Source organism: Chiloscyllium punctatum, chromosome 26, assembly GCF_047496795.1.
Source record: "Chiloscyllium punctatum isolate Juve2018m chromosome 26, sChiPun1.3, whole genome shotgun sequence".
In the NCBI taxonomy this organism is placed as follows: domain Eukaryota; kingdom Metazoa; phylum Chordata; class Chondrichthyes; order Orectolobiformes; family Hemiscylliidae; genus Chiloscyllium; species Chiloscyllium punctatum.
In genome coordinates this window covers 26,606,109-26,631,253 of record NC_092764.1, presented here as the reverse complement: position 1 = coordinate 26,631,253, position 25,145 = coordinate 26,606,109, and the positions used below count along the sequence as shown (strand labels likewise).

Genomic DNA, 25,145 nt, shown 5'->3' with positions numbered 1-25,145 from the left:
ACTTTGTGCTTTAATTTTAACTCTTTCAATTGTTACATTGTTTATATAAATTTTAGTTTGCCTATTTGAAATAAAGGTCTTGTAAGCCCTAACCTGTAAACATAAGATGTGTTATTTTCCAGAAGGGATGCCATTTAGCAATCTAACATCCTTTTGGAAATGCTACTCTTCAGTCGGCCACTTGAAAGAAGCCATTGATTTCCTTTTCCTAAAAGCAGGGAAGTCAAGTAGTTTCTTAGTGTAATATTATATACCCGTTTTACCAATTTTCTCCAAGTGAATTGATGAAATAAAACATTGCAGATGAACTACATATTAGAACAAGGCTTGGCCTCTAATATAAATCACAGGCTGAATAATTTTTAGAAAGTGCCCCAAATCTTATGAAACTTTTGCTACACACCTCTTTGGATTGTCAACTAAAAATCTTACTGAGTTTTTTTTACTCGCCTTCCTTCACAATTCTTGTAGCCTCTAAGTTCTTCCTGGCTAAATGCTCAGCTTCTTTCCAACTCTGATTTTAGGTCAATACTGCAGCAGAGAGATGAAAGTTGCCATCTGAATGAGACTGACTTCCTGCATAAAATTACAAAGAGTGTCCTCACAACAATATTGAAATTGGAAAGTCTAACTGGCCAGTCTTGGGGCATGGTATTATGTCCAACATGGTATATTGGGTGCACCAACAGACTGCTGCAGAAGAAAAAATTAAGCCTGATGTCTTTGATTGAATTGTGCTTAATGACACTGATATTATTATGATCTTGAGATAAATCATAAGCTAAAGATTATTTCAGCATTTTGCAGTTAACACTTCAGAGTTCAGATGACAGTTATAAACCACTTGTGCTTTGCAGCTCACATTGACAATTCATGTCATCATGTCAAAATATTATGCTTTTCTTCCAAACTTTCAAGGAATTAAGAATAATAGAGCTGTCAATAAATTCCTAATCTGTTCATGCTTTTGCAAATTGTAATTTTGGCAGATACACATTAATTTATGAAATCATTTTGAAGTCAAACCAGATTTTCTAATTTAAGAACGATTTTAAAAATGTGCATTTGTAACCCAATTCGAAACTGAGATTTTTCACTCGTTTTGGAGAATTGAAACATTTTGTAGTTTAATCTGTTTCATTGTTCAAAATAACTTGGGTAATGTACCCAATAAACCAGAAGAATATTGATCAAGTATATCCTATAAATTACCAATGATGAATGAGATAATCCTTCTGAATTGTTGGTTAGCTTTTGACTTAACAATGGAAGTGTTGTTCTCTTGTCCTATAATTCTGATTATTTTTTATATTTCCTTGGTTTGTCTTGTAAGAAAAACTCTGAATTATTTATGCCACCCTCTCTGCATACTTGCAAATTAATCAATGATTCCAAGATCTTGATGCCCAAAATAGAAAGTATAATCTAATTGTGCTCTTCCTTAAATTGATTTGAAAATTTTAATTTGAAACCCTTAAAAACAACTGTTAACACTGTGCACGTCTTCATTACTGTCATGTTATGGTTCATACAAACTCTGAAGTACAACTATGAATTCAACTCACTAAATAAGTTATGTTACAGTACAACTCTAATACAAGTTATCTCATTGTGATCTGCTTCAGCCACATAGCGATCTGTAGCAGTCAATTTGTACTAATAAAGGTTTGTTTTACAGCACACTGTCCAGACACAGAGTTATTTGGTCACCCAAAGAAGCAATCTGAAAGAAGAAGTCTGGATCTGCCAAGATGAAACGGATTTTCATCAGCCACAAAGAGATCGCAATGGATCAATGATGTGTATTTGACTTCATTACAACTGTGCTGAGCTCCCTTCATGTTCCACCATGTATAACATTTTACATTAGCTCTAAACAGTCTAAATGTGAATTTCTGATGGAAATAAATGAAATTTTTAAGTCAAACCGTTTCAATCAAATTTGGTTACATGCAATCAATTGCAGTTTGGATGATTCACATTCAGAAATAAAATTTGTTTGCCAGAAGTACTCTGCTCATAAGGAAGTGAAGAGAAGGAGAAAGTGAATATTATGGAGATCTTTGCTTATCTTCCTTAAAACAGAGAGATAATTGTTATGAGCAAATGTCTCGATAGAGGGAACAGTGAAAACAATTCCCAGATTTAATAAGAATGCAACATTTTGGGAACAGTCTGTAATTTAAGGTTGGAGAAATAATAAGCTATCATGTGTTATGTGCTAAATTCTGCCAACAGACAACCCGAGTGACTTGAGTAATAATGATTGAAGGGGGAACCAGGTTGTTTTGCTGGGAAGAAACTGCAAGGTGTTTTTTTTTCCCCCCTGTGAAAAAGAATCAAAGCATTTGTGGTGATGGATAGATGGATTCCCTATTTCTACAACAATGGAGGAAGCCAAACGTTGGAAGCTCAGGCCCCAAATACAACTTTATCTTTCCTTTCCAGGGTGGGTCACATTTCACGCATGCCTGTATAAATCAACTTCTCTTATTTCTGAATTTGATAACTCAGATATGTGAAACACTCTGTATGTTGTTTAGGCATGATGGAAAAGATCTGTACTTTATAATTTTGATGTGGAGAGGTAAGTGCTCCTTTGTATTTTTTAAAAAATCATTGACGAGATGAGAGCATCACTGGCCAGTTCAGCATTTATTGATTATTCCTAATTGCCCAGAGGATAGTTAAGAATCAATCACATTGCTTTGGGTCTGGAGTTACATATAGGCAGGCCAGGTAAAGATGGCATCCCTAAAGGACATTAGTGAACCAGTTGGTTTTTTTTCTGGCAATCAATTCATTGTCATCATTAGACACTTATTTTCAGATTTTTAAAAATTAAATTCAAATGCCATCACCTGCCATGGTGGGATTCAAACCCAGGTCCCCAGAACATGATTTGGGACTCTAGATTTAGGGCATCGCCTCCCTCCACATAAGGTCACATGACACCATTAAGTGGGGTAAATCGTAAAGATTCTTCCTGGGATTATTACAAGTAAGTATGAATGTGTGTAGAAAGTCCATAAACTCATTAACAGCCAAGTTTATCTGACCTTCAAACAGACCAATTGTCAAAAGGTTAAAAAAAATCAACTGCTAAAATTAAAGAGGCATGGCATTTAAAACTCCAGTTCTTTAAACTTTTGAACAAAATTCTCTGGGTATTAAATACAAAAAAAAAGTTTGCTATTTTATTTTGTTGACATGAGCCCAAGGGTTTCCATTACTTATCAGGGCTGAATGACTGATTTCACATTTTTCCCTTATCACAATAAGGTGTCACTCCTTTTTCACAGTTTGATCGACAGCTTCAAGCAGTAATAGACATCACAAAATTGAACTATGAAGTCCAATGTTTGGTTTTATAGGCAATTATACGTTAAGGTAAAATGTGTGTGATTACAAGGAACATGCAGTCTATGAAATTAAAATGTATTGGACATTTTATGAATTAGAATGTTATCTTCAGTTCTCCCAATTAATCTTGATAATCTAACCTTTCTGCTAAAGCTTAAGGAGTCAAATCCTAAAGGAGATGAATAGATGCATTATGATGGAAAGAATAATGGAGTATGAAGTCCATATCCAACAGCAGAAGGGATTAATGTACATGCATCATGTAAGCAGAATCCTATTTTGATATTATTCCTGTTTATAAAGAAACGAAAATGATTTATATAAAATTATGATTATCTAAACAAAGATGTTTACAGCACAGAAGGAAGCTATTTGTATCATACATGTGAAGCATTGCGTTCCTATGGTATTCCAGAATGAATCACTGTACCACACAGTCCTTATAGCTTTTATAATGAACAATGCCAATGTAACAACTCATTTCTACTATGCTGTGTGAAGGAAGACGTGGAAGATTTAAATGAGTAAAGAAAGTCGCATACATCTTCTAAGATCGAATATAGACTTCAAGTAATTTGATCACCATACAAGAACAAAAGAAAGGAGAAAATCCGGTTCATTCACAGTATAACATACACTCAACATTTTAGTATCATTTCTTTTTCTGATTTCGCCATTGTTTATGAATGTCTTTTGCTTTCGTTGTTATTCTTATGCTGTCAATTTATTTCACTCATAAAACTCAATGCTATCTAGTGCTATTGCATTATAAGTAATAACTGGCTAATGATTAGCTGAACATTCAAATCAATTGGAAACAAATTATTCATTAGGAATGTTATGAATAAAGTGGTATTGTGTTTCTGATGACAAGGTCTTCTCCCTTCTATCAAGGAGGAGAATGTTACAATGAGCTAAATAGGTAGATCAATGTAAAGTATTTTACTTTTCTTACATATAAACTGGGAGTGAAAAAGGGACCCATTCTCAGAATATGGTTAAACATTTTACTTACAAGATGAAAAGTTAAATCCTGTATGTACAAAACTCTGCCTGGTTGGAGTTACTAATGATCAAGTAAATTATTCTTGCTTTTCTGAACACTGCAACAAAATCTACTTCATTATTTCTTATTACGAAAGCTTAATTTCATTAGTAAATAGATAAAATATCAATACAAAGTCCCATTCACTACCATTTCTGAATTATAGCAGACAATATGAAAGATATTGCAATGATAACAGCTAAAACCATTATAATTACATTAATACAGGAACCTACTAAAAATCATTGTATGTCAGATGCATCTACTTGCTTTGTGTGTAACAGGGCAAATAGCCTTGTTAACTGATATTGCTTTTAATGCAAAAATATGACCAACCAAAAAATGGATTGTTGAGCACAATCTTATGTCTGATGTTTCAGTGAAGAAAGAAAAGTTACTTGTCAAAAAGCCAAAGCTAACATTCTTGTTTAAACCAACTTTGCATATATTTAATACTCTTTAGGATATTATATGCATGTGTACTAGGAAAGACTACTTTATGTAAGTTTGAAGACAGTAATATTAAAAAGAATGATACAAGCCTACTACAAATGATTAGCTAGCTTCCCCATCTGTTTCCCTTTGTGTCCATTGTTTGTAAAACTAAATTACACCAATTTATGAAAATGTACTAAACCAACAACCCTGAAATTCTTTAATGCTCATCATCAGTTATCTTGCCTCTTTCTCGTCTTAAATTAGAAAATAAGAATCATCAGTTTATTTTTTAAATAACAGACACAGATTAACAGGCAGTTTCTTGGCACACAAAAATCAATGTGCAACAACATTTGAGCATGCTCCCTACTTTACCAGTTAAGTAACAACCACAAAACTGCATTCAAAATAAATTCTCCACTCTGTTTGGTAGAGTATAATTCCCTTAGTGATTGACCTTTATGTATTAATAAAATGAACCACCAATAGCCATGTAACTATCAGGTGGTCCGTAGAGAATGCCAAGCTTATGTCCAAACATCTGTCATACACATGTGTACTGGCTGTTTGTGCACATTCTTAAAATATTAACTGCTTGCAAACTTAACTTTTACTGATACTGATTCAAAATATTTTTATCATCAATTTACTTGAATTCAGTCTCAAGAATGCCTGTTGAAATGAGCTAATTAAAATATATTAACAAATTTGTGTTTGATACGTATAAGAAAAAGTGATTGGGAAATATATCCATTTTTCTTTGGTGCAATGGTGAGTTTGCATCTTGACATTTTTTATAGTTCTGGTAAGATGTGAATCAATTTTTCTTTAGTGCCATTTTGGTGAGCTAAGTTAGTTGCAAAGATAATAGAAAGGATGTGCTCAAGTTTAAAAAGAGTGAAGTACTTTTTCATTGGTCTTAGTTCTGTGGAAATGGCTTTTAATTTCAAAATGCACTCAAATTTTCACATACCCAAAAGTGAAAAATGAACACCATCTAGAAATCAAGAAATATACACGTCCAGTGTTCTTTTATTTAAAAAAAAATAACATTTCAATGCGTAAAATATTAGCTCCATAAATATACAGATAGATGAGGATTTTCAAATTCTTTCATGGATCTGGATTATTGTGCACAAGCATTTATTGTCTATTCCTGATTGATCATGAGTCAAGTGAGCTTTTTTTTATTCACTCATGGGATGTGGGTGTCGCTGGCAGGCCAGCATTTACTGCCCTTCTCTTATTGCCCTTGGGAAGATGGTGATGAGCTGCCTTCTTGAATTGCTTGCAGTCCATGTGCTGTACGTTGACCCACAATATCATTATGGACGGAATTCCAAGTTTTGACTCTGTGGCAATGAAGGAACTGTGATATATACATCCAAGTCTGAATGGCGAGTGGTTTGGAGGGGAACTTGCAGGGATTGTGCTCCCATGTATCTGCTACCCCTGTCCTACTAGATGGAAGTGGTTGTGGGTTTAGGAGGAGCTATCTTAGGCCCTTTGGTGAAGTTCTGCAGTGCACTTTGTACATACTTATGCTACTCAGCATCAGTGGTCGAGGCAATGGATGCTTTTGGATGTGAGGCCAAATCAAATGGGCTACTTTGTCCTAGATGGTGTCAAATTTCTTGAGTGTTGTTGGAGTTGCACCTATCCCAGCTACTGGGGAGTATTCCAGCACACTCATGACATGTGCTTTGTAGATGATAGACAGGGCTTTGGGGAATCAGAAGATGAGTTACTCAACACAGTATTCCTAGCTTCTGATCTGCTCTGGTAGCCACAGTGTTTATATGGCGTGTTAAGTTTCTGGTCAATGGTAACTCTAAGGATTTTGATAGTGGGGATTCAGTGATGGTAATACCATTGAAAGTCAAGGGAGTGTGGTTCAATTATCTCTTATTGGAGATGCTCATTACCTGACCTTTGTGTGGCGTGAATGTTACTTGCCACTTGTGAGCCCAAGCCTGATTATTGTCCAAATCTTGTTGCATTTGAACATGGACATTTTCACTATCTGGTGTTAAACATTGTGCAATCATCGTCAAACATCCCCACTTCAGATCTTATGATGGAGCGAAGGTCATTGGTTAAGTAGCTGAAGTTAGTTGTGCCTTGGTTACCACCTTGCAGAGATATCTTGGAGCTGGGATGACTGACATTCATCAGTCACAACCATCTTCCTTTATGCAAGGTATGACTCCAACCAGCAAAGGGTTTGCCCACCCCTATATTCATTGATTCCAATTTTGCTAGGGCTCCTTGATACCACATTTGGTCGAATGTGGCTTTGATATCAAGGGCTGTCATTCTCACCTCCCCTCTGGAATTCAGTACTTTTGTCCATGTTTGAATCAAAGCTATAAATCAAAGGTCCTGACAGAACCTAGTTAAGATTCAACCATGCAATTGTGGATCTGGAAACACTTATAGGCCACACCAGGTATGGATGGCAGACATACAGAAGGATATTTGTGAACTCTTTTTTTAAGACAAAGGGCAATAGTTTCATGGTCATCATTCCTGAGACTAGCTTTCAATTCCAGATTTTATTCATAAAATATAAATTCCACCAAAAGTGAGAGGATTAGAACGTATATCCCCAAAGCATTAGGATTGGATTCCAGATTACTATTCCAATGCCATTCTTGCCATCCACCTCAATGCATAATAAAGTAATGATTCCCAACGATTTATTGCTGTAGTACATGAAAGCTGAAAATGAGTGATGTAATATTGTTAGCACTGCAGGCACTGATTTCTGCATCACAAGATATTAACCACCTATAAGCACAGTGTTATGGACTAGGCCAGACCACTCAAAACATTCTTAAGCAGGCAGCCCCAGACCATAACTTTGCAATTTGTTTCGATAAGTGTACCGTGAAAATTACCTGGAGTAGGTTAGCTAGGTTGACTACTAGATTTTAAAACAGACAAAAATTTATTCACAAAATTACACAATGAAACACAACGAACAGAATAAAGAATCTCTACAGAACTCAACCTATCCAACTAGACTTAATTATGCTGTTCCAAATAGGCACAACAGTCCCAATAAGCAAATCCCCTTTAGAAATTGCTATAAATGGAACGCATGCTTCCAGTTTGAAGTTGAAGGGCAGAAAGAGAGAGAGAGAGTTTGTTTCCACACAGCTCCCTGTTGAACTTCTCACCAGTTCAAGACTGAACTAAAACTGCTCAGCTCAGCTAGAGAGCTGACCGCTCCCCTTTCATTAAAACATGACCACTTTGGCCTGAAGTCTCATTTGTTACACATAAACAAAAAGCTTCTCAACATCTTTTTCATCTCTGTACCAAACCAGACTGATCAGATCCCAGCCTGGTTTATTGCCCCTCCTTGAGCCAAGGAACAGCTTTTTGAAAAAGAAAGGAACTGGCTTTGTGACAACAGTGTAAGGTATTTCCCAAATAATCCATTAATTTTATTCATTTTGAAGGTGGAAAATTCACAAGTCGTGGAATGCTTCCAAACTGACTAAAAATTGTAGATTCAAGCTTAATTTTTGCCACGTGACTTCACGTACCTTTATTGGCTAATTTTGATTGGCTCTTTACCAGATTGCCTGCCAAGCAACTCACATGGGTAAAGAACAACGAAAATGATCCATCATTCCATGCGTGAATTTCCTCTGCCATGCTGCAAGATCATGGATTGGTGCTGACAGTGGTCATGGAGATGCCCATGGTCCAGACAAACCAAGCCTCCTGGCTGGACGATAATGTTTTGTGGTCAACAGCCTGCAAGGGGTACGATTTTTTTTCGGAAACAGAGTAAAAGAGATATTCTCCTAAGTTTAATCATACATTCTTTCAAATACACAACTAAAAATATACAAAAGTCTTATCTTTTTTAGTCTATGCAAAATTGTTTCTCAAATGAGATCATGGACAACATGATACATTTTAAAACAAATTAACTGGATTGACTCCAGCTCCTGCCAATCCCTTAGTGACTAATACGGATAATTTGAAAAGGTATGCCTAACATAAAGCAGACCTGATATACAAAGATGTGCTTTTTAAGAGCACTGTTTTATAAAACATTAAACTTCAGTTGTACAGTATCTAAATTATTGCTACATAATTACCAAAAAGAACATTTTCTGTCATTTTAACGGTTGCAGCTCAACAACCAAAAATGCCCTGGAGACAAAACATTTAGCTTTAAAGTGAAAATGGAGATGAATCATGGATTTTAGACATGTTCAGTTCCTAAAATGGACTGCTGTGGTAACTATATTGCTATGAAACCAGGGGAAATTCACACAGACAGAACAATGTTTGGAAGTTAGCCTCACAGGACAAGTTGTCATTTTGTTAGTTAAGTAACAATTGTATTGTTGGCATCTTGGAGTTGTCCTTAATTCTATCTGCTTCAGTGCAGAAAACATTTTATCATACTTTCTACCTAAGCAGTATATAAACTTTATATTTTGACTGGAAAAATTCCATTTGAGGGGATTTAGAAATCATTAATAAAGTACTTCAAATACATGATGAGAAAAGTTCATTAAAGTATATTGCAAACATGCACTGTTCTGCTGAACTGAATTGGAACAGATGTCTTTTACCTTACAAAGTTTTCCATAGTATAAATTGACTCACTATACATAGCAAAGTGGAGCACAGACATTTAAATTCTTTAATGTATTTGCCATATTTAAACTAAAGTTTCACATTGCAATTATCAGATACTCAAGCCTACAAAATAATTGCCAGATAAATTATTTCATGACCATATATATGTATATCATGAGGGTAGCACAGCAGCTTGGTGGTTAGCACTAGGGACCATGGTTCAATTCCATCCTCAGCCAACTGTCTTTGTAGCGTTTGCATATCCTTTCTCTATATTTGTGCGGGTTTTCTCAGGCTGCTCCAGTTTCCTCCAACAGTCCAAAGATGTGAATGGTGGATTGGCCATACTAAATGTGCAGGTTAGGTGGGTTAGCCATGGGAAATGCCAGGCTATAGGAATAGGATAGAGGGTTGGGTCTGAGTGGAATACTCTATTGAAAAGGTGGATGTGGACTCAATGGGCTGAATGGCCTTCAAGGATTCTACGGATATATGAAAACATTAGCAGAACAGGGGAAGTTGTAATAATTGAATAATTTGATGATTTCTTCATCAGTTGTGCTAACCTCAACCTCCATATTTTATTAATCTTAAATATGTTATTGATCTAAACTACTTTCATGTAGTTTCAAAATCATAATACATGCAGATTAATTCCTCAAATTTCCAATTATATATTTTTTCCAGCTTTTATCCACAATTCATTTACTTATTTGAGTGTGTTTGCTTCCAATTGATCAGAAGTCATCACAGCATTGTAAATTTGCTTTTAAGCATGGCCAAAATCATTGAGACTTAGGAATTAAGAATGCTTAATATGTTTTCCTCACTCCAGATCTGTCTTTATGTATTATTCTTGTCAAAGATCTTTCAGACCACAAACATCATCGAATCTGTGCATTTTTGGTTAACATACTTACCTCCTTTTAACGCTCCATTCTGCTAAAAGAAAACTCAAACTTAAATCTCTAACCTTAGAGATGAAATTTAATCTTTTCTTCATTGTAGAGAGTTTGGTGGCAGGGGACATTTCATCAGGCAAGAGAGTGGCAAATGACTCTGCAAACAAACTTTTCTGCCACTGCCCCATTTAAGTTCAGCCAATTGATATCCATGCAATGGTGCATGAGGAAATTGCCATCCAAGAAGTCCTAAAAGCAAAAAGTGTTGCATACTCCGAGGTTGCTTCCCTCATTAGAAGGCTTTCAGTGTCTAGGCTAGACTTCTGGCGTCAGCAAGGGGGGAGCCACTTCTCTGCCCTTACTGCCAATCCCCCTCCCCCAGCAAATCAGTCAATGTGAATATGTGCATCAACAATCCGTTGCTCTTGTGGCACCACTGAATAATGAAGAATTGATAACCTCTCATTTCAGCAGGCAAGGTTTCAGGTGCTAGGGTCCTCAATCCTAACCTCCCAGACTGACACTTAATTAGCTGGGCTGTCCTGTAAAGATGGGGCATGGGACACTCACCAGCTCTCTGGGAAGTGGACACAATCCATACAGCTTCCATTAAATATTGTCCCAAGTTCCATTCTGTTGACATTACAGCTACTAACCTTCCAACAAAATGATACTGAGAGAGGGAGACAGACTGGGAATGTAGTAGTGTATAGTCCGTCGAGAAAGTGCACCATGGCTAGTCTTGGGGTGCACCACTAAAGGTCAAGGGAGTTATCAGCTTTGGCAGGGAACCTGGATGACTGAAGCGGTTTTTGGAGGCAGTATGCTAGGGTGCGGAGGAGATAATGTTTGTGAATGGGAGTAACTGAACATTGTGGGTAACACGGTGACTCTCAGCGCCGGGGACCCGGGTTCGATTCCTTCCTCAGGTGACTGTGTGGAGTTTACACATTCTCCCCGTGTCTGCGTGAGATTTCTCCAGGTGCTCCGGTTTTAGCATAGCCAAATCACCTGGCCTGCACATCTTTCAATTGTGTTAGGTGCATTAGTCAGGGTAAATATAAGGTAGGGGAGTAGGTTGCTGTTCAGAGGGTTGGTGTGGACTTGTGAGGCCGAAGGGCCTGTTTCCATACTGTAGGGTATTTAATCTCATCCCATAATTGGGGAGATGATGGAGCTTATAAAGTTTTGATGGGGGTCAGTGTATGACTATATCTAGCATGTTTACTCATTATATCTTGGGCTGAGAGGGTAATGGGGAGATAAAGACCTACATGGATAAGTTGGATGGAATTGTGGGTAAATTCAAAGCCAAGGGGGAGGACTACAAGGAAAGGAATGTGTACATTTTGGCAGTCGCCAAGGGTAAGAGATTGAGTCTGTGAGTCACTGTGGGAAGAGTGACTACTCTTTCCTTACACTTTAATGCAAACAGCAAGTGGAGCTGAAATTGGCTGCTACCACAGCTGGACTGGGTGGGGTAAGTCTTTCATTCAATGACAGAAGGTGTTCCACGTTTGAACAATGTGAGACCCTTCAAAGGGTGTCAGCATTTCACAGATACCCAGGTGAAAGGCACCTACAAGGACTATATGCTGCATATGAACCTTTGATATTGACCTTCCATGTGAAGTCCACATCCAGGCTCCAAGTTTTCCTGACCACATCTTGCAGCATCAGCAGTCAAACCCACTATGACACACAAGCAATGTACTGTGGTTTGGAAAGACTGATCCTAGTTGATAAAGTAGTAATCACCTTCTAAATTCCCATAGTCAGCTCATAGTTTAAGAGTTGCTCATTTCACACCTTAAATCATAAAGTGTCATGTAGTGCTAGAGTGAGTTCTATACCATCAATCTGTAGTTGCTGCCACACAGACATTTGTTCACACAGCTGATGATGAACAGTGAACACTTACAAACGTTTTCACTCATGCTGCCTTTGTACTCTCAGAAGGTCTTCCACCTTTTCTTCCCACTACTTCTTGGAGCATTCCTGAGTCAGCGCTGGGTTGGAGGGAGCCTCCCTAAATGAGAAAGCTATTGGCCTTAGAGTTTTGGATGGGTGACCCAGAGGCTGTTTGCCTCCACAGGGCCCAGACTTGCTGAGAATGTCCTCAGTTCAAAATCCCAAAGAGTTGAAAGAGATGGGCAGGGTGGAGATAGAAGGCACTGATACCTCTGCAACATCCTGAGAGGAGACTACTGGAGGCCCTGTCTGTGATTCCTGTTCCATATAGATGCCTAATGGCACTGCCCTGCTTCCTTGGGAGGAAAAAGCTCCTGGAATGAGGTCAAGGTCTCTTGCCACCTTTTGCCTTTTGGCAGATGGTATTGAGCAGGTTGGTTGGAATGATGTAGTGTGTGTCCACACTTTGATCTGGCAGAAACTGAGTGTGCTGGATCTATATGTCCATGGCAGCTGCCAGACCCTCAAATGCCAGAGGCAGAACAGTGCAAATAGGGTTGGTGTAGTCCTCCAACTTTTGTGTCAATTTGACCCCGTCCCCACCCTGGCAAACCTGCCTGTTGCTCCTGAGCCTGCTTGGGTATTTCTATGAAGTTCTGAATTGCCGACATCACAGGGTCACATCATACCTGGTTCTTGTTCTTTGACAGGACTTGAAGTGCCAGTGAACTGATGAATCTCCCTCAACCAACTGAGGAGACATGGCAGTGTTGTGCTCACCAGCATGTACTCTTGGCATCAAGATGTCACTGTCTGAGATAGTGGAAGGGACTTGCAAAATGCAAGGGACTACTTTGCAAACAAGAGGTGGATGTTTGGCCATGTTAAGAATATATTCACTGTGGCATTATTTGAAGATTAGTACAGTAATGCACAATACTTTGTACTTGGTGAGGATTTACCCAATGAGTAATCTTACTCCTCAATAGCTCGGGTCAGGAATCTCTGCCCTTTGGGAGTGAAGAGAAGAATGTCAGGAGCACACTACCCATCGAGGCTCTCTCCATCCTGTTGTGAGCTATTTTCTTCTGGACTGAGTCAACAGGAGGAATTGGTGAGATGAAAGTTTCTGCCTAGCTGATAATGCTGGTGCAAGTGGGGAAAGGTGTTCTGGGTGACTGAGTAGCAACACAAATGCCATGCAGGGTGAATAGTTTGGGGGTGGAGAGAGTTGGGATGGATGAGAGCAAGTGAGGGAAGATGTTGCATGCAATGAGACTATGAAGTATACTATGACTTTTGTCTCATTGCCTCATGCATCTCAACACTGATCAATGCAGTGGTCAAAAATCTTTTAGGACAGACATTTACACTGTTAGGACAGATATGGTGGGCCAAAGGGCCCAGTCCTGTGCTATACTGTTCTATGTATAAACCATTGCAGCAAAAGCACCTCTAGCTTATATTACAATACCTAATAATGACATTTAGAATTGCCAAAACATTTAAGACTTCCCTATCACAATGTTTCATCTCCTGAGCAGTCTTCCACCAAAATTTGCTTACTCTCAAACAAGGCAGGTTTCTCAGGATCCTTCCAAACTCACCTGAATCAATTAAAGGAATGGGAAATATAAATATGTATAGTGAGGCTGTCAATTGTAATTCAGAGGAAGTGTCTTGAGATCACAACCTAACAGGGTGGCACTGCTGCCTCACATTGCCAGGGACCTGGGTTTGATTCCAGCCTCAGGCAACGGTCTTCATGGGATTTGCACATTCTCCCCATGTCTGCCAGGTTTCTTCCAGGTGCTCCGGTTTCCTCCCACTGTCCAAAGATGTGCAGATTAGGCGAATTGGCCATGCTAAATTGTCCAAGTGTTCAGGGATGTGCAGCTTAAGTGCATTAGTCAGTGGAAAAGGTAGGATAATGGTTCTGGGTGGGATATTCTTCGGAGGGTTAGTATGGACTTCTTCCAGACTGTAGGGATTCTAATTCTAACCCAAACCTCTTCCTGTATTGTATATGGAAATATAGTGTGCATCTATTTTTCTGAGTTCAATTTAAATGGCGTTCATTAGAATTAAAGGTATTGCAGAATTCCAATTCCATTCCTGTCTCCACGAGAACCTGCAAGCCTGATCTTCACCAGCCATTGTCTAAATTTACAACATGGTGAGTCCCGATAGCCTTACTGTTTACTTCCATTGTAAAATCTGAATCATTAAGAATGCAACTTCACCAAATTTTGCAATAAAGGTTTTCTGTTTCTTTTTTAACAATTAATTTAATAACCGAATCATGTTCCAGTAGTGGATTTGAATACATAAACTGTCCCCAACACCATTGTTACCATGATAATTTTTAAAATGTCTTTTGACCCTTTTTTCATGTTGTTCTTGCTAGAACAAAGATATAACTATTCTTGATGTGTATTTTCAAATTAATTAATGTACTGTACTCCTTTCTCATGTCAACAAATCACAAATTATACTTAAATTAAGTGATTATTTTTCATCAAAGTTTTTATTGTTATTTTTACACAGGTTATGGGCATCCATCAGAAATAAGAAAACGGGTAAGTTGATTAGCTCCTCAAACCCGCTCTACCATTCAGTAGGATGATAAAACATTCCTCACATCTACTTTCCTGGTTTTTCCCCATAACTCTTGATTCCCATACTGATCAAGCATCTATCTCAGCTTTAAATATAGCCAAGGACTCTGCCCCTTCCCCCCACAGCTCTCTGTGGCAAGGAGTACCAAAGACTCACACCCCTCGGAGGAAAGAAATTCCTCCCCATCTCAGTCTAAGTCAAAAGTGTTGCCAACTTAAGATTATGTGCCTCTGGAATACTGTGTTCAGTTCTGGTCACCCAGTTACAGGAAGGATATTATCAAGCTGACAAGGGTTCAGAAGAGATTTATCAGGACATTGCCGGGCATGGAAGGTTTGAGTTGTAACTGGATAGTTTGAGACATTTTTCACTGGAGCGTAGGAGGTTGAGAGGTGATTTGATACAAGTTTATAAGATAATGAGAAGTATAGATGGAATTAATAGTAGTTGTCTTTTCCCTAGTCTGGGGATTTCAAGACTGGTTGGGGGGAGGCACATTTTTAAGTTCAGAGGAGAGGAATTTTTAAAAGATATAAGAGGCAAATGTTTTATACAGAGGGTGGTTCACATGTGGGATTAACTTCCTTTGGAAATGGTGGATGCAGGTACAATTACAACATTTATGAGACATTTGGATAGATATATGAACAGGAAAGGTTTGGAGAGACATGTGCCAGGAGCAGGCACGTAGGACTAATTTTGTTTGGGACTATGTTCATCATGGACTGGTTGGACTGAAGGGTTTGTCTCCATGCCGTGTGAGTCTATGACTCTAAGGTCATACTTGTTGCACCATTTATTGTTCAGCCCTAATAGCCCTTGAACTGAATCATTTGCTTGACCATTTCAGAGATCTATTAAGAGGCACCACATAATGTGATTCCAGAGTTACAGCGTAAGTCAGACCAGCTAACAATGGCAGATTCCCCCTAAAAGACATTTGTGAACCAGATAGAATTTTATGATCATCATTGATAGTTTTGAGATATTAAGCAACATTACTAAACTTCAGAAAGTTACAGAAAAGTATTCTGAATCAATAAGAGAGAGAAAAAAATCAAATTTATTCGGGATCTTAAAGATTTTGAACATTTTAACCAATTAATCTTTTTATGGCAAATTATTTCTGACTAATTAGATGGAAGTATTTACAGATTTTTAGATTGAGTTTATCAAATGCAAGAATATTCCTGATTAACATCAAAGTGTTCCTAAAGACAGAGCTTGACTCTTTGCAATGTAACTTTGCTGGCAAAACAATGTGATTGCCACATTCCAGGAATTGGTTATTTTTCAAATATAGCATGTTACCTGGGTGACAAATTAAATGGCACTTATAAATATTTATATTTTGTAATGAAATCTGAATTGCTACAGCTGCTATGTTTAGTTATGTGCATCCAGCAAGAACTCAAAAATTACGTTTGCTAATAAAAAGAACAAGTTTTAAAAGGCCTTTGGAGAGAGGTCACAAACAAAAGCTGAACTGAAACATAATCAGTTAAATAGAACCTTTTAGTATTTCTCAAGACTTGTATACAGCTATCTTGCTAAAGAAGGTCAGAACCAAATTAGTTCAATTTTTTTCTAATGTTTTGCAAATTTGTCATCATTCCAAATTATTGTATGTACCATGACGTTGTGATGGGAATGAATATTTATGGTTGATGTGAAAAATTGTAAGAAACAGAACTGTTTGGACAGTTTATGGATGGAAAAGGGTTTTTATTACATGGCATCCTGGACAATGGGGTCAACAATGTAATGTGTCTTGTGATCTAATTGTTTTTTCAGGACGTTCAAATGGCTTTGGAAAAAAAAAGTCAAGCTTTTTACAAATGTAAGGGATGGGTTTTAAGGCCCTTAATTGCTGGACAAGTTAACTTTGAGAAGACTATGAGGGCCTTTGTGCCAATGGTTACCTAGCAAACATTTTTGAACTTAATTTCTCTTTACACACACCTTTTTGTGGATACAAAGAAGAAAACCCCAAAAGCTGCATGTCATACAAACATATGAACATACAAATCAGGAACAGAAATAGACCATCCAGCTCATTTGCCATTCAATAAGGTCATGATTGAAAAATGCTGAAGAACTGGAAATCAGAAACAAAAACAGAAATTGCTGGAAAAACTCAGCAGGTCTAGCAGCATCAATTGAGAGAAATCAGAGTTAACATTTTGGTTGATCAGTTTGTGTTTCAAACACCACATTCCCATCTACCCCGATAAGATTTGATTCCCTTGCTTCACAAGAACTTATTTACCCTGCCTTAAAAATACTTAATGACCTCACCTCAACTGCCTTCTGAGGCAGTAAGTTCCAAAGTCACACAACCCTCTGAGAGGCAAAATATAAATGGGTGATCCCTAGTTTTAAAACTGTGTCTCTTACTACTGGACTCACCCAAAGAGGAGACATCCTTTCCATGTCTACCTTGTCAAGACTATTCTAGATACTTCAATCAAATCATCTCTTATCTTCTAAACTCCAACGGAACAAGACCATTCTGTTTACTTAGCCGCCAAAGACAATCCATCATTCGATGTCCCAATCTAATAAACCTCCTCCCGGAACCATCTCCAACTAATTTACACCTTTTCTTTTAAAAAATGACCAAAACCTGGACACAGAATTCGAGATGTAGAGCTAAATCTTTCCAGAAATCAGTTAAGGTCAACTTTAGGGAGTTTCATGAAGGATTTATCTTTGTGAGACCTAGGGAGTTTTCTCAGGCAATCTTCTCAACCTGCTTCATTACCGATGTACTACACCCAGAGGGTTGATTATGCTAATGCATGGAACAAGTCCCCTTTTGCCACACTGAGAAAGGATCTCGGAATACCTTAAGTTTCTGATCAAATATTTGTGAGCAGTAGTAAACATAACAAGAGCAATTCCTTCACTGTTGAACATCTTAAAATTCAGTTGTGGGATGTGAGTTTTGTTGGCTGGCCAGCATCTATGGGTGCCCTTAGAAGGTGGTGGTGAGCTGCCTTCTTAAAATGTTGCCGTCCACCTGCTGTGGGTTGACCCACAATGCCCTTACAGAGGGAATTCCAGAATTTTGACCCAGTGACAGTGAGGAGATGACAATATATTTCCAGGAGGGTGAGTGGCTTGGATGGGAACTGGCAAGTGATGATGTTCCTTTATATCTGCTGCCCTTGTCTTTCGAGATGGAAGGGGTCATGGGTTTGGAAGGTGCTGCCTCAAAATGTTTGGTGAATTTGTGCAAAGCATCTTGTGGGTAGTACATATTGCTGCTACTGAGCATCAGTGGTGGAGTGATAGTACCCAAATCCCTTTCCATTTTAAGTTATTTACCTTTAATACTTGTTTAAGATTAATGCAGAGCAAACATTTATGCAATAAGAATTAATAATTATAGGAAGAGGGTGGTATGGTCAGTCAGTGGGTAGCAATGCTGCCTCACAGTACCAGGGACCCAGGTTCAATTCAATTGAGTGACTGTGAAGTCTGCAGATTCTCCCGTGTCTACATGGAGTTCCTCCAAGCACACTGGATACTTCTCATAGTCCAGATATGTTCAGGTTAGTTGGCTTGGCCATGCTAAATTCAAGGGGTCAGTGTAAACTCAATGGGCCAAATAGCCTTCCACACTGTAGGGATTCAGTGATTCTATAAAGTATTATTTCTACAAGACTGTTGAAAACTGAAGATTGGATTTTACTGAGTATTGTGTTCTCACTGCCAAGTACAATGTTGATCAAGAGCCCACTCACCAAAAAGCCAGTTGCTCTATATCCTTCGACTAGGTATTATTTGACACTGAGTGAAACTTCGCCCCCCACCTAGAATCGTAGAATAGAATCATAGAATTCAGCCAAATCCATCCTCGCCACCCCACCACCACCACCACCACACCCCCCCCCCCCCCAGCCCCCACCCCACCCTACCTCTGTTATCCCGCATTTCCCATGACCAATCCACCTAACCTGCACATCTTTGAACTGTGGGAAGAAACCGGAACACCTGTAGGAAATCCATGAGGGAGAGGTGAGGCTAGCCCATTTGGAGGCAAGAGTAGGGTGTCAGTGAGGGCCAAATGTCAGGTACCAACTGAAAGTAGAGTATAGTAAGCTTTTTATTTGTTGTTTCTACCATATACAACTGATACAATAAAAAGACACAACGTTCCTCCAGGACAAACAAAGACGACACACTCGCACACAGCAAAAAGTGCATAAGACGTGTAAAACATATAATTTACATTGTAATTGGAAAATGATAAATAAAACACGTTTTCTAGCAGCATTTCAAAGTCATGCAAAGAATTCCAGAAAGGAAAGAGTCCGATCATACTGTGTTAAGGAGCCTGAGATGGCTTGAGGGAAGAAACTGTTGTACAGTCTGGCCGTGAGTGACTGAATGCTCCGGTATCTTCTGCCAGATGGCAAGAGGGAGAAGAGTTTGAGTGAAGGGTATGTGGGGTCTTCCACAATGCTCTTAGCCTTTCAGATGCAGTGTGTGGTGTAAATGTTTGTAATGGAGGGAAGAGAGACCCCGATGATCCTCTCAGCTGTTCTCACTATCTGTTGTAGGGTCTTACGATCTGAGACGGTGCAATTCCCGAACCAGGCAGTGATGCAGTAGCTCAGGGTACTCTCAATTAACTCTCTGTAAAATGTGGTGAGAATGGGGGGGGGGGCGGCGCTTTCCTCAGCCTACACAGAATGCAGAGATGCTGCTGGGTGTTCTTAGTTATGGAGCTGGTGTTGAGGGTCCAGGTGAGATTCTCCGCCAGGTGTACATCAAGAAACACCAAGTGAAAGACATCTGTTGAGGTGGGGGTTGGGCGATGATTAAAAGGAGATGTGACTTGGGTGGTGGGTGGAAGAGACCTACTTAAACCTTTCCACCCTCATCCAACACCAGCCTGCCTTGTAAATGCTGTCAGGCTACATGACTGGTGTACACCTCCCCATGCCACAACTAACACAATGCAATGGGCAGGGTTGCACATTTAAGTGTGCTATCAATTGACATACCAAGGTCAAGAAGGAATACCACATGCTGCATTTTCTTAGCCTCTTTCCTTCAAAACCAACAATTGGTAAATGTGGTATCTAGCTTAAGACATTCAGAGAACTATGCACAGATGACATGAGAACAGCTTGAGGATTATTTTCTGAATGTGCCATATTAAGAAAGTGCATAGTGTGACTTGTGACACTAATTGGAAAATAGCAACATTTAGCAGCTCAGAATTTGCTTTTTTTAAACTTTAAGGAACAAAAAATTATAATGTTCTGAACAAAGAAAATGTTGCATATGGCTCTGATTGGCTTTATGAATGCCAAACAACATCAGACATATAACTTAGCTTTATATTGAAGATAACAGGGCAAAAATATTTTCAAATGGTAATTTTAACCTGGTGGGAAACTAATTTTGAAAATAAAATTTAAATTATCGCTTAACAGCATTGCAGTATTCACCATGGGATCACAAAGTACAGTAAAAGCAAAGCCAGATTTTCTCATTTCTGGTCCAGTGCCCCTTCTTTAAAATGGCTGAAGAAGGATCGCTGGACCCGAAATTTTAAGTCGGCTTTCTCTCCACAGGTGCTGCCAAACCTGCTGAGTTTCTCCAGCAATTTCTGTTTATGTCTCAGATTTTCAGCATCCAAAGTTCTTTGTTTTTTTGTAACCAGGAGTTTCTTGCATATTTTGAAATTTTATGGTGAAGCAGATATATGACGCTAAAGGAATGACCTCCCTCATAGGAGTGTGACATCACTGTTTAAACCTGACACAGGTTTCCAGTAAAGCAATCAAACTTGGAAACCAGCTTATGTGGTTTTATACGGTAACGGGGACAGAGAGTTAAAAATTATTTAAGAATCCCACTTTCCAAACAATCTTTTCCCAAATGATCCCAAGTCTTTTTCCATGTCAAGCAGCAAACTCAATACACTGATCGAACTACTTTGATGCAGGAATTTATAAATTTTATCAAAATTAACATTATATTTAAGAGGCACAAACTGATTTTTAAAATTGGTATATTTGATTTCTATCAGTTTCATTACACCAAAATGTATTTACAAATGAAATAGGATATTTGCATTCTAGCTTGATGGACTTAACTTAAACTGTAGTCACAGATGAAAGGCCAAGCTTGCAACAAATTCATAGCATTTTAAGAAGTTCACTAAGAGAATGCAGAACCTCTGTTTTGTTCCACCTGGTGACATATTGCATTACAATTTTATCAGATCTGTTTTTTGTTTTATTGAGCATAAGGATTATTCTTTCTCAAAAATATTAACTGAACAGTTATGGAGTGATGCTACCAACTAAAATTGCATAATGAGTTCTCGGTTTAATTACAAACAGACTCATAACTTGAAGGACAAATAAATGGTGAACGAAGAGAATCAAAAATAAGCGTGTGACATTTTAATTCACATTTAATGAAGAACATTTGAAAGGATGTGTCAAATCTATATATTAAACAAAATGGCATCCAAGTGCTAAATGCAGGAATCAATCATAAGGCTTTTCGGATACTGCTGGCATTGAACATTTATGTTTTACATGAATGGGACCTCTGCAGGATTTATAATCCCAGACATTCCAGGAATAGCACAATCTGCAATGAATACAGCAAAGGATGCTTTTTCAAACTCCAATCTTCCTGTTGAGAACGCCGAAATTCCTGGAACAGTTGATTAGATTAGATTAGATTCCCTACAGTATGGGAACAGTCCCTTTGGCCGAACAAGTCCACACCGACCCTCCGCAAAGTAACCCACCCAGATCCATTCCCCTACCCTATGTTTACCCCTGACTAAAGCATCTAACACTATCGGCAATTTAGCATGGCCAATTCACCTGACCTGCACATCTTTGGATTGTGGGAGGAAACCGGAGCACCCGGAGGAAACCCACGCAGACAAGGGGAGAATGTGCAAACTCCACATAGACAGGCACCTGAGGCTGGAATTGTACCCGGGTCCCTGGCGCTGTGAGGCAGCAGTGCTGAGCCACCGTGCCGCCCGTTGCCACCATGTTGCCCATGTTATTTGCTTATGTGCATTAAACATAATTATACATTAAGGAACTCAGAAGAACAATGGCTGACTGCATTTGCGGCAACAAATTAGTGCAAAAAAAAATTGGTATGATCCATTTGACAGAATGTTTCACTATACGAAACGTGGTCACTGACAGAAGTTTGTGTTCTTGACCCTTACAGCAACTATGCTCAGTTTCAGGAATTTAAAGTTAAAGATTTTAAACCATTTTTTAAATTAAATGGCATTATTAATAAATTCGGTCTTTCACATCTTGTGCACTCTATATTAAAGTTAACACAATGCAAGTGTTTTCACGGGTTTTATGTCATAACTTAAGTATCAAGAAAAGATAGAGATTTTATTTTCCTGTAATCAATTATTTTGAAAATTTAAGTACATCCACAGTTCAAATAAATTGATTTAATGATTTAGTGCTTACCTTGAAAGCCCTATTTCAAAATTAACACAGTGAAAACTTATTTTTGATCATGGAACATCCAAGCCTATATACACATAAAATCTATTCACATCTATTCACTGCAGAGATGAAACTCCACAGATTTTATAGCTAAGAATCACAAGAGTCATAAATCACATAGATACCAGGTGATCAAGGACTCACCTAAGTCATTATTTTGCAGTCTAAGTGGCAACAGCGAGAATACTGGCAGAAATCTATAACACTCTTGATTGTCGACTCACTTAAATAGAGCAGAACTAATCAAAACTTCTATGGTTTTGGTGAGAATATCAGTGGAACAGTGCAAATTTTCCAGGAAATCAAGGAACAGGGCCTGACAAATAGAACCAAATGCCATTACTATACTTCTTAGAAAATCTGGATAGAGAAAGGAGAAGGGCAAACATATTGCACATATAATACACATTCTATCCAAAGATGAGAGGAAATGTGATTTATTTATCATATACTCTGGTTTGACTCTTGCCTTTGCACCTATGAAGTGTTAGAGTTAATTTAAACTTATAGATCTTTACAGCACTGGAGGAGACCACTCGGCCCATTGTGTTTGTGCTGGTCAACAATGATCTGACTACACGAATCCCAATTTCTTGCTTTCGGCTCATAGTTCCGACAATACTAGTAAGTATCTAAATGTGTTTAAATATTATAAGCTGCATAAAATAATCCAGATTATTTTCTTGGGGCTATTTAAGATGTATCTTAGTGGCTGCTCCACACAGAAAATATATCTGACCTTCAGTAAAACAATTTATGTAATGAATACTTCATCGTAAATGTAATTTTTTCCAAACATGGTCAATAAAAGTTGGGTTTAATTTTACATATTGCAATCAATTTTCCACCATCCACCAACTACACGAATGGTTTGTTCACATAAATACAATAGCAAAACAGAAATTCTTCTGGAATAACAAGACAACGATATGAAATTATTGAAATTGATGCTGTTGACACAGTTGACTACAGCACCTCTCTGCTGAAATTTAACTTGGGTGGACGGAATTCAACACGATCTACTCTCATCTATCAGGTGGCGGCCAGAGGGTCACTTCAACGGCTTCTCATCCTGGACTTGCCTCTTGTATTGCCCAAAGATTTATCTCTTTGCCCCTTTCTAGTGCTCAACTACATGCTGTCCCTCAGTGACACCATCTGAAAACACTGAATTTTATGGAGTGTTTTTCAATCTCCCAGCAACACAGCCCCACCTCTGCCTCTTCTTGCCCCAAGTAAAAGTTCAAGTGAACAAGGCAAATGGATGTGATTTTTTTTCTATCCACATCTCACACCATGATAAAGTGATGAGGTCTTGTGCAAATCTCCAAAAAATGCCCCTTTTTACAAAGATAATTTATCCCAAACAGATATATCTTGTTATATAGTGTATGTGTCAACGAGATAATTATGCAAATAGGTAAAACAGCAATTTAAAGTCAAGAATTCTAATCTTTAATACAATGCTTTGGATGCTTGACAACTCACCCTGATCTGGTAATCATGTTCTCATCTGGAGAGGTACGCATTGTTCTCTGTTGCACTTTTTTTGACAATCTGGTTATGTTGCTGCTGGTTGCTGTCACTCTACATCACCAGACAATCACCGTCATTGAATTACTTTTTCTAACTCTTTTCATGCACAGTTGTTATATAAAGTGTACATTGGTCTGAACTGGATTATTTTATTTTGCAATGATTTCATATGATTCTGACTGGTTTCAAAACCTTTGATGGCATCCAAGTATTAAAATTTGGATTTCTAACTTACACTCTGCCCTATACTCGGTTTTGATAATTCTCTGCCCATTTAGTCATTGTGTGCTTCTTTGCATCTCCTCAGCTTCTGTTGAAGAATGTCCTCTGCCTTGGAATGGATAGACAATTGGTTGTTGGGCAAGGTTGTTCATACTTAGTTTGTTCATTGTAGTTGCATGAAAATGGAACCATGCAATGTGAAAAGCTTACTTTGCTTAACAGTAAATGATAGGGAGGAAAAGGTCAGGTCTATTTCGCAGGTCCCAGTGGTTGATAGCTGATATATGCTGCAGGTTAAGTAATGACATGATTTTCACATTCTCACTCTTCTTTTGAACTCTCCTTTGCTTTAGCCCATTGTAGCTTTGAATGTTTCTACCATCTTATAGTCCTCTAACCAAAACCTCTGCTCATCTGAGATCTCAGAACTCCTCCAATTATTGCCTCTTGAGCATTGTCAACACTCCAACAGTGGCAATGTCTTCAGTTATCTGGGCCATATATTCTGGAATCCCCTCACTGAGACTTTCTGTCGATAAATCACTTTCCTCCTTGAGGACTCCACATGTATTTCTTTGACGAAGCTTTTAGTCATCTGCCGTAAGATCACCTTATTTGTTTAGGAGCCAAATTTCTGTTTGATAATACATTAAACAAAAAGTTTGGGATGTTTTTATATGCTCATTCAACTCACCTTCTGACTCCCCAAAGCCTGTCCACCATCTACAATCCACAAGTCAGAAGTGTGATGGAATACTCCCATTGCCTGAATGGGTGCAGCTCCAACACTGTCCAGGACAATCCACTTGATTGACACCACACCCACAAACATCCACTTCCTCCACCACCGATGCCCAATAGCAGCAATGTGTGCCATCTGTCATACTTACTGCAGAACTTCCACAAAAGATCCATAGACAGCATCTTTCAAACCCCTGATCGTTTCCATCCAGAAGGACAAAGACAGCAGATACA

General features: G+C 38.4%; 2 long non-coding RNA genes across 6 annotated transcripts in view; one reads left to right on the top strand and one right to left on the bottom strand.

Annotated features, from left to right (window-relative positions):
* LOC140496352 (uncharacterized) overlaps positions 1 to 1,892 on the top strand; it is a 93,081-nt gene extending 91,189 nt beyond the window's left edge. Inside the window, exon 3 of the long non-coding RNA XR_011964247.1 lies at positions 1,679 to 1,892. This is a non-coding gene — a long non-coding RNA (uncharacterized lncRNA). The remainder of the gene's footprint in view (positions 1 to 1,678) is intronic.
* LOC140496351 (uncharacterized) overlaps positions 1 to 25,145 on the bottom strand; it is a 207,244-nt gene that overhangs the window by 161,563 nt on the left and 20,536 nt on the right. For 4 of the 5 annotated variants that reach the window (XR_011964243.1, XR_011964244.1, XR_011964242.1 and 1 more), the window contains one exon: positions 8,401 to 8,614. This is a non-coding gene — a long non-coding RNA (uncharacterized lncRNA). Of the gene's footprint in view, positions 1 to 8,400; positions 8,615 to 18,824; positions 21,574 to 25,145 lie in introns of those variants that run through there. The other variant, XR_011964246.1, reaches the window with a different exon arrangement.